Here is a 10,870-nt window from a genome sequence, read left to right as displayed (position 1 = left end):
TGTTAGATGGTTGCGCTTCGATTTTTTTTTAAATATCATTAAAATGCAATAGCAAATGCTTCTTTTTAATTTATTAGCTTGCGGATTCCAGATCTGCAAACCGTGAATCGGACGAAGCTGTAAAATCCAGAAAGGCTAACAGCGCCCAACAACAATCGAATACAGCCAATTACTGGATAGGCTGCATCCAACTGGTCCTTTTGAAAATCTGTGATAAAGGCTTTTATCCAGCTGTAGACGTCTTACAGCTGAAATGATGATTGGACAAAATTGAATCTTTAGGAAATTCTTTCATCGCAAAGTTTAGTATATCGCTAATAGTCACTCCATTAATACGAAATAACAACAATTTCAATAAGTTTTTAATGAAAGAATTATTATAATGTAAACTAACATTACGCTTGATGAAAAGCTTGAAATTTGATTTTAAACATGAGCAAAAAGCTCACACGTGTAGCTCACACTATCTGTTACGTGTATAATTTGATAAAATTCTTGGTAAATTTTTAATTGATTTTTAACCAAGTTTTATACCTATAAAGTTATAGTTTAAATTTTTGCTTATCAACCTTCCCCCATCCTCCGGGTAAAATTTCTTAAAATTCGAAAGGAACATTCCTACTAAGTTTAAAACCTGCACGTCATAGATCAGTACACAGATGGGATGGTACTCTTATATTGTATATAAATAGATAAATGTATACAATAAATTTAAGAAGTGAGTATCTAATATATAAAATTCTCGTGTCACGGTGTTCGAACTTGAACTCCTCTGAAACGGCTTGACTGATTTTTACCAAATTTAATATGTGTATTCAATAGGTCTGAGAATCGGCTACTATCTATTTCTATACCCCTAAGTGATAAAGGTTGTTCACACTTAATTTTTTTTTATTTTTTAACGAATTTTTTTGATTTTATTTTTTTATGATACAGCATACAAGAATTCATACAACCATAAATTTTCACCCCTCTACGAACAACCCTTATTTTTTATTTGTAAATTAAAACATCATTTTTTTTTGTAAAACAACGTTTGCGGGATCAGCTAGTTTTAATATAAAACGAGAATACGGAAGCGTAGCTAAACAAAGCATGGCACAGTACTGCCACTTAAGGTCATCCTTGTTGCTCTTACCATTAGAGCGGAAATAAAGAACTCCGAACCAGAAGCTCCCGACGGTGGACCGAAGCGAGAAGCCAGAACCGAGCTTACGCAGTTGAGCGGTAAGTAAAGTCCCACGGAATGAATATTTTATACAATTTATTTAATTGAAATGGCGTCAAGGAAGTGTTTTCGTGGATGTCTAACAGCGTCTTACTGTAAAAAAATGTAATTTTAATTAATTTGTAAAATTGCTTTTAATATACTTCACTATAGCTTAAATGTGCTGTACCAACTATTATATAATTAAATATTCCAAATTGTATTGTTAATATGTAAAAATTTTAGCTGTATTTACCCATAAGAGAAAATTGTGTATGAAAAATTTTAAAAAATTATAAAACTCTGTCGTGCCTCGCAGTTGGGAGAAGAAAAATCCGTATCAAATGTCTGCGTTTAGTAAAAGCGAAAAAAAAATTGTAAAAAAAAAACACTAACGATACAAATTAGAATTAATTAAAAAAAAGCTTAAATGTGCTTTAAATTAATAAACTTTAATATTAATTAAATTATTCATAAGTTAATTGTGTAATCATAAAGGTAATTCATAAAAGATGTTTTAAATTATACATTTAATTACATTTACAAATTTATGTTTTGATTTCTCATACGCTTTAAAGCTAGTCATTTGCTTTACGAGGTACCGGGCGTGGCAATAAATTATTTGCAATATATTTAATTTCACGAGTCTTCGAGTAGTGTGTTTTTTTTATTTTCAACATATCTGTAACTATTTTCTAATACTATATATAATTTAAATATGTCGTATTTTAAAAAGCGAGTTTTATTTTTTTAAACTTATACTTTATGCATTAAGACTAAATTAATATACTTCTAGAATTAGGGGTCACTTATAAATTCTCTATGAAACTGGTAGTATGCGACCTGTGTCCAGAATTTTTCAACGGCCTAAAGAAGGTCATATGTACACATTACTAGGGGGCGTTCTACGTTTGCTAGTCTATGATGTCCGTTCCAAAACCTTAAGGCTTTTATTATTTACGACTTATTAATTACGGTAAATATTGGACGAAAAAATTATTCGAAATTGGTAATTGATGATCTGAAAAAATCCAAAAAACACAGTTAAGTAAAAGACGGTAATATGACATCTCTAACTTCAGAGACGGAAGTTAGTTAATTAAATATAATTCAACAGTTAACAAGGAATACTTTGGAGCTTTGAAGCAAGTGTAATGCACGTTCTAAAGTTTCAGATGCATCGTCAAGTTAGTGATAATCAAAGCGAAAGTTCGACTTAATAGGTTGAATCTGAAATAGATGCACTGTAAAATATTAACAATTTTGCAGATTGTAAATTGTAGTCCTGTATTTCAGATAAGAGAGATAAAATGCTATGGTGGTTAGGAACGGTTATTCTAAAATAAAAAGTAATAAGCAACAAAGGTTTTAAAATAGTTCTAAATTGTAAATATGATGGATATTATTCAACATCTCATACTTACAACCTTAGTACTTTTACAGTTCGATATAGGCCCCTATCAAAGGTTTCCATAAGGATCGTTTGGTAGTCGCTAACATCCAGATCTTCCAAAGACATTAACAAAGTCGTCTGGCTGTCAATGGCTGTTCAACCACAAAGTGGATAGACAATTTCTTGTTAAGGCCGCCGAGAGACGCTGGATGCGTGAGGTTTTGTACCTGTCCAATTGGAAACCTATTAGAGATTCCTATGTGTAGCAATGGAAGTCCTATGGCTGAAATGCTGATTATGATAATGTTTTAAAAATGAAGGATTTATTATGAAGTAATAATTATTAACGATGCTTTAAATGTAATTGTGGTGTTAAACTCGACAGAAATAATTCTAAGAGACGTTAGAAATGAACATTAGTGCCGAGTCGGAAATGTTATACTGACTTCCTGTACAACCAAACTTTCAGTCGACAGCCTTATTTCCCTTAGTCAATTATAACTTTTACCGAATGAAGTAAATGTAGATATTTTTTTCAGTTTTACTTCATTACTCTTATTTTATTTGTAGCTGCCAGCAGAGATTTCACACTGTCAAGTGTCTAAATAAAAAAAAACCTAATGAAATGTATTTTCGTTACAAAAAATGTTTTTTTTTTAGATTTTTTCATACATTGAGGCAATTTATACTTCATTACTACCGCGATACTTTTTCTTTCGTTATATTGGATACATACGCATTTTTGGGGGCTTAGATTGACGTTAATTGTTTGACAGCTTGACACAGGTATTAATATTTAGGTTTGTGTTCGAAAATAAAAGAGTTGTTTTTACGATTTATCTTACAATTTTTGTACACAGTATTTTTTATACAACTATTTTTTTCTCCGTAAGTAACTTCCTTTTGTCTTATTGAGCCATTTATTTTTATATGTTTACATTAGTTTTTTACGTAGCTCTTAATTTTGATAGAAATTGTCGACATTATAAAGTAGCTAAAAATATTAAATTAAACAGAGTTAAGATCGCCGGAAGTCGCTAGATTCCGGCAGCAGAAGACCAATCATCGTGCCAACCTTTGAAGACGGTCTATGCCTTGCAGTAGGCGTCTACCAGCTGAAAAAAAAGGAGAATCATATCTTTTATTATGATTTGGTGAGATGAGCTCGTTATAAAAATATTTTTGAGTTATAAATAACCAACCGGTTGCAAAATACGAGAAGTACGTACTGGTCCAAGCGAAGGTTACCGAGGAAGCTCTCGAGCTTTGCTACCTATGAAACAAATTTAAGCTGTGTGCTCTCTGCGCTCTACCCCCACGACTAAATGGAAGCCGCAAATGCAATTTTAGCAGCAGTGTAAGTCTTGTCAAAAAATCACAGATTCTTTTTCGCACGGTCCATCTTTGCTATCTCCTAGTCAATTATAATGACATTATTTGTAACTATGTCGTATTTGGAAAATAGATAGGACGCATATAAACCGAGAGGAAAGTATACTGTGTTAACTTAGAATTAATATCGGAATTATATAAAAATGAAATAAATAATTAGATTCAGAGTTGAATATTGTGCGATAATACTATCTATTTTTCTTATAATAAATGACACGCATACGTATTGCAAGTGTATATTAAAATAATTAGTAAATAAATTAATGTAAATATGGAAAATAAAATGTAAAATTAATGTAAATAGATATCGGTCATACAATCAAAAACACAAGGAATTAGTTGTATAGTAAATGTGAATAAAAGCAGCAATGGAAGAAATGTAACCCGATATATAAGGTCTCTGCCAACTGGCGACAGAGGCTTTCAAGTGAGTGAAAAAAAAACGCGTCGTATTTGCGGATAAGTAATAGTCGAAATAATGCTATTGATAGCAACATTGCTGACATCACGATTTTTAAAAACGATCTAGGAGCCTTTACGCCGTCTCACGTTGTATTATATTATGTATAATTTGTCAATTGAAATATTTTATAAAATTATTGCAAATTGTAAATGTTTATATTATTGTTATTATTTCACTACCCGGGCGCAGTGATAGTCATAACATACATTTTACAGATTTCGGTGTCTTCATTTATGCTTTGTAAACAGTCACGAAGTGAAGTCTTCCAAGAAGACGCTGAATGCAAGCCTCTTCACTATTATTATACTATATACTGGTTATTGGGCATTTAGGGGGTAGCCTGTGTCCAGAAGTGGACAACCTATGGTTGAAACGATGATGATTAATGATGTCATTATCTTTTTTGGACATGTGCCAAAATGTGTGTAGACAATTATAGGATAAGTAAGAAAAGGACAAATGTTTAGCCACTTCCGCACATGCAAGTGGCTAAATGTTTGTCCTTTTCTTACTTAGGATGGACTTCCGCGAGGTAACGCCTGATTCCATTAAATAATTATAGGATATACATATGTAGGAGAAACAGTTTCAAGTGCTGTTCAGCTTTGTGATTATGAACTCACGAAGTTTCATGTACAATGTGTGCCCCTGTTTTGAGCCTAACTTGCTAATAGGTTACTCTCAGCTGACTAAAAAACTACTGCTATTTAATCTTGGCATTATTATCTTTGAACATTAGCACTGATTTAAGATAAAACCTAACAACACCACTTTTCAGTAAATCATATTACATGCCAGTCTTTTTCAAACGATATCTCAGCATGGAAGCTATATAAACGTTGAAACTTTAAACTACGTTCTAAAAGTCCGGTAAGCTTCAAGCAAGAAAATACCTGAAACCCTAGCAATTGTACGAGAAACGAATTTTATCGTAATATTCTATACGACGCTTTGCTTAAATATAATAATTAATGTAAATGTGAAATTTAAACAGTGCATTCAACAAATTTCTCTTATAAATAAACTAAATATAAAATAAAATATGTTGATCACTTTATTAGTTATCGTCCTTTCTTTTATTTTTTATTATACAAAAGTTAAAGTATTCTTAATTTTTTCAACCAAATACAAAAGTACGAAAACTTTAATGCGAATTTATGCATGAATTTTGAATTACATAAGTAAGAAAAGGACCAATATTTAGCCACTTCCTCACCTGCAGTGGTAGTCGTGCAATAAAATGTATCGCCCGCCAGCCCGCTGATAAATGCGTATGCGACAGACAATGCGAATCACACAACAAACGGCTAACAGCGCGACTCAACTTTCGAATATAGCCTAGTAGCGTCACTACCAAATTACTCAACACGTGTTTCACCCCTCCACGGGGCATCTTCAGGAGTTATGGTACACCGATTAGTGCCAAACACAGAGTGAACTCAGTCCGTCGCCGCTTGTTATTTATATGTTTAGCATTTATTTTATTTATATGCATGTGCAGAAGTGGCTAAATATTGGTCCTTTTCTTACTTAGGATTGACTTCCGCGAGGTAACGCCTAATTCCAGTTAATATTTGAATTACATATTTTGTGGGCGTTCGATATATATTCTTAATTTGAAAATATTGTTTTTTGCATTTGGTACGTCTTGTATCAACCACAGTTTAATTTCGTAAATAAATGAGATTTTGTAGAAGTTTGTATATCCAGATACACCGTACTGGCTGAAGAGAATTTTGAATTTAAAGATAGAATATGAACAGAGTTGTCATGCTTAATTTATAATAGTGATTGTTTAATAATTTTAGTTCAAAATAAATCACATAAAGATGTGTTAGTATCGATAGAAATATTTTATTTAAAATAGTATTCTTTTTACTTTATTTGTGAAGTGAACCTAAAAATATATCACACGTTTTTAAATTATAAGAGGATTTTATAATAGGATATAGATATTGAGTAATACAAGTATTAATATAAAAAGAGATTATATTCCATTTCTTGAGTTCTACCAATTAACCGATTTCAACTATTTAAACCGTTACTTAAAATCTTTTATTTTTTTTCTTTGTCAATTGCAAAATTACTTGTTTTTATTCTTTTACCGGTTAGGAACTATACTTTTTTCTTATTGATATTCACAGATTCTGGTGCTGGAGAAGAGAGCAGAAGAAGAGAGTGCTGCAGGCGCTTTGCTTTAACTTCGTTTATGTGACTTGGCTCAAGTGGTGTTTCAGGAACCTCGGCTCAGACCGATCACCTACAATATAACCGAATATAAAGGGAAATTAGAGAAGTACATAAGGTTAGGACTAGAATTAAGGATGTATAAATTTATGTACATTGATAAATAAGTAATAAAAATGCTTGTTGCAATTTTAGGCTTCATACAATAAGTTACTATATAAGAAATTGTGTACGGTTTTACAATACACTCCCGTGTAATGACTCTGATGTACCATGTAATTAACTTTAATAGTTTATTAAAGTAAGAGTTTTGAATTAATGTTATAACAATGTAAAAGGTTACTGGATTAAAATATGTTACGAGTTCTTGTGGTCTCTTCGTTGATCAGGGCGTGTACGGAACCCTTGTAACCATGTAATTTACGTTTATGAACGCCATTTTAGGGGTGCTCAATTCTATTAAAATTTCTTTAAAGTCGATTTCTTTTGACATTCGTCTTTTAATATACTCAAGGGTTCACTATATATAATCCAAAGTTTATAATAATATTAACGAATAATCAACGAAAATAAAACACATATTAAAGGAATAAACATAATGTGTATTAAAAAAAACTTTTAAAAATTTCTGTTACTGTGGGGATTTTAAGTGATAATATGTCTAGGGAATGGATTGTATTACTATACTACCATATTAACGATATTATGAAAGTGACCACGGAAAAACCCGCTCAAGTTTGTTGACGGCTGCTATTTTCAAACCAATACGCGTTTGTAACCTACGTAACTTTGAGTTTAAAGATTCTGTCTTAGGGTAGATCAATGTGGTTCTAGTGTTATTCAAATTGAGTTCTTTTAGACTTTTCACGAAGTATAGAAGCGGTCCCTGCAAATGATACTTTTATAATAATATGAATAATTAAGTAAAACTTAAATATTTACTATTTAAAAGTAAATTTCATTTTTCATTGACGAATATTAGACTGGCACCGAAAAAGGTTCATAATATCGATCAAGGAACCTGATTATTTATTATTAACAATGTCAAATTTTATAAAACATGTTTTATATATATTTGCACTATGTGTTAAAAATAATGTAAATAAAATATTTCTGCTTTGTTACATATATGTAAAATTGTTATATCTTAACTTCAAAATTTAAAATCCATATCCGTTAAACGCGAATGCTGTTGTAAAAATGCCTCCTTTTATAGAGTGTGGCATTCGACACTTGACATGAATCATTTCGCATCAGCTTAGTTTCTCCAATAGCCTTTTGAAATCAGAAACGTATGTCCGCCTTCATCATACTATTTTTGTGGGCTGTTTATAAGCTCCATATAGATTCCGCGTGCTTACCCCTCTTGCGTCTTTCGGTGTAGTCTCGTCTCCCTCTCACTCGCCTGAATGAAGCACCCTAGTGCGTTTTGAACCCTCGCGCTGTCTGGACGCGAGAAACGTTCGCGAATATTCCATGCCCAGCGAAAATAGATCGCAAATTTTATTAATTTAATTTCTTTTTAATTTTCAAATGAAATGTATATGTATTTTTTAAAATAATAATAATCGTAAACAGGTTTCGTGAATAATTTATATGTTGTGAATTTTAAAACTATCACTTAATAATTAATTAAATTAATTGTGATTATTAAAATTAGTGTTTTCATGTTGGTGAACTGTGCCTTCATTTTAATTTAATTACAAGGTAAATTAATTATTTTTTTATTCTATAACAGTCCTCCAAAACATTTACTTTTATTTTGTAATTAATAAGGTATTTAAGTAAATAAAAATAATTCAGACTATTTTAAAATTTTAAAAATTTAAATATCTACTTAATAATGTGTAAATAAAAATGTTTTGTATTGTTTAAATGTGTAATAATATAATTGATAATTTTTAAAAGTTATAATTTTCAGTAAGTGATTTAAATTTATTTGGGTGACGTATATATAGTGACTCGTTTTAAGTTAACACATTTAAGTTAAACTTTTATTGCCAGTTTCTTTAAGTTACTTATACTTATTAAGTTTATCGCTCTGCTTAGAAAGTGTCGGCTAAAAAGTTATATAAGAACTACGTGAGTTATTTTTTTAACTCAACAGTAAAAGTTTTCGTTTTAATAAAAAGTCGTCTTGGGGTGGTTGATGTTGCAAAATTGTGTTTAAAATGGTTATTACCGAGCATGCAGTGTGAAATAAATTTTAATAAGTTCATCATAAATATATAGGCTGCTTAAAAATTTAAGCTTATAATTAACAATAATAATTATGATAATCAAATACGTGAAATACGTTCATATAATTTATTTTAAATTTTGCGTCATTAATTAGAAAGTGCGAATCTATAATTTGAAACTTCTCGTTAATAACGCATCTGTAGTCAACCTTAATACACAATAATTTATTGTCACTAGTAATTTTTTTAATATGCTTATGCATCGGTTATAGCTGAAAACTCTTTAGTGTTGAATGTACATACATTTACTTTCAAACTATGTATGGTACACGCTATTTAAAAGTCAATGGTTTGAAATATAATAATACAATAATAATAAAGTAAGTAAAAACGTTCTCAATATTAGGATTACTATATATTTAATTCGATTATTGTGGCGTATCTATACTTGCAGGCTTTATACGGCCAGGAGTTATTGGCGTGGTGCATTTTAATAAAAAATAATTAATGTATCATAATCCAAAGTGATCATTTCGTACAGGTTAATTGGAAATAGGAGTAAAGCTTTAAAACTTTTTATGATTTATTCGCTCTAGCTTTTACAGATACAACCAATTACCCTGTAAATTCAGTCTATATTAATGTATAAACGTTGTCATATTTTGAATTAATTATCTAATGTGATATTTATTAAATAAATAATCATTCATCCACTGCTTAACCTTCTTTTCCGGTCCAAAGCGTCCTACTTTTAAAAAAATATCTCTTCGGAATTAGGGAGACAGTAAACCGATGTATGTTCAAAAAGAATATTCGAGGCCTTTTCGCGGAAGAGACGTTATAACTCTCTTAACAACGAATTATCTATACAGCATATTTATATGATATTTACGTATGTATTATTTCCTCCTATATAATTATGTGTTTATAAGTGATAATACAGTAAGTATAGTTATAACCATATACGCAACATATCCTCTTATGATTAATTAATTTACATTTTAGCTAGTTTTTATTTAGACACCTGCTCACTAACTATCTCTGTACTACCTTAGGTTGACTGGTAGAGAATGCCTAAAGGCATTAAATCTGCCATTACACCTATTAAAAATTATGAGTAAATAAATAAATTCTTAATTTTTCGCCTTCCCAAACATATCATGGCTACATAATATCGATATGCATGAGGCTATCGACTTTGTAAAATATATCTTATGTTACAAAGTCGGTAACTTCTTCAATACGTGTAGAAGTTTAGTTATCATTTGAGCTTTTTAAGCTTATACTTGCAGCATCTTTTACTGAACTTTTTCTGTTCATTAGTTATATGAAACATATAGAGAACATTATGTAGGATTGTACTGATAAATTTCAAGGCAGCTCTATAACTACAAAATTAAAAAAAATGTATATTTTATTAAGTAAAACAAAGCAGCCACGGGCCATTATTTTTGTTCTATACTATGCACCATAATATATACAACTGTAAGAAAGTTATGAATTAAACACATACTCCACATACGCTCTATAAACATTTTCGTTATACTAATTAGTTGATTACACACACTTCAAATTATAAATAAAGTATACATCAAAAATAAGTGACCATGACGTGCTTACCTAGTCAAATAGAGGCTAAGTTACACTGTGATTATCGACAGAACTTTAAAGGTGAATCTACTTATTCTTAGCTTCTTAATTTAAGTTATTTTAACAATAAAATATCTATTCCTTTAGTCGTTATCATAAAATTATTTAGTGAGATATTTTTGTTACATTTTTAAGTTATAGTCTAAAACCGTAGTGTAATTTGAATTGATAATAATTCGTGCTTTGTAATTTAGTGTAGTATTTCTAATCATATTTTTATTCAGTTATATGTAAAATTTTTGCTGTGAAGCTTCTCATAATAAATAAATAAATAAATGCGAGATTCCAAGTTTGGACACCAAAGCTGCGTGGAAACAGATTTAATTAAATTTAGATTTGGAATGTTACTAAAACTGTCGATGATAAATCTTACATACAAACTGAACGAAGACATATAG

This window comes from Battus philenor, unplaced genomic scaffold (genome assembly GCF_028537555.1).
Source record: "Battus philenor isolate CCGP_79_NKW_IND1 unplaced genomic scaffold, ilBatPhil1.0.hap1 SCAF_24, whole genome shotgun sequence".
NCBI lineage: Eukaryota > Metazoa > Arthropoda > Insecta > Lepidoptera > Papilionidae > Battus > Battus philenor.
This window is presented reverse-complemented; position numbering follows the sequence as displayed.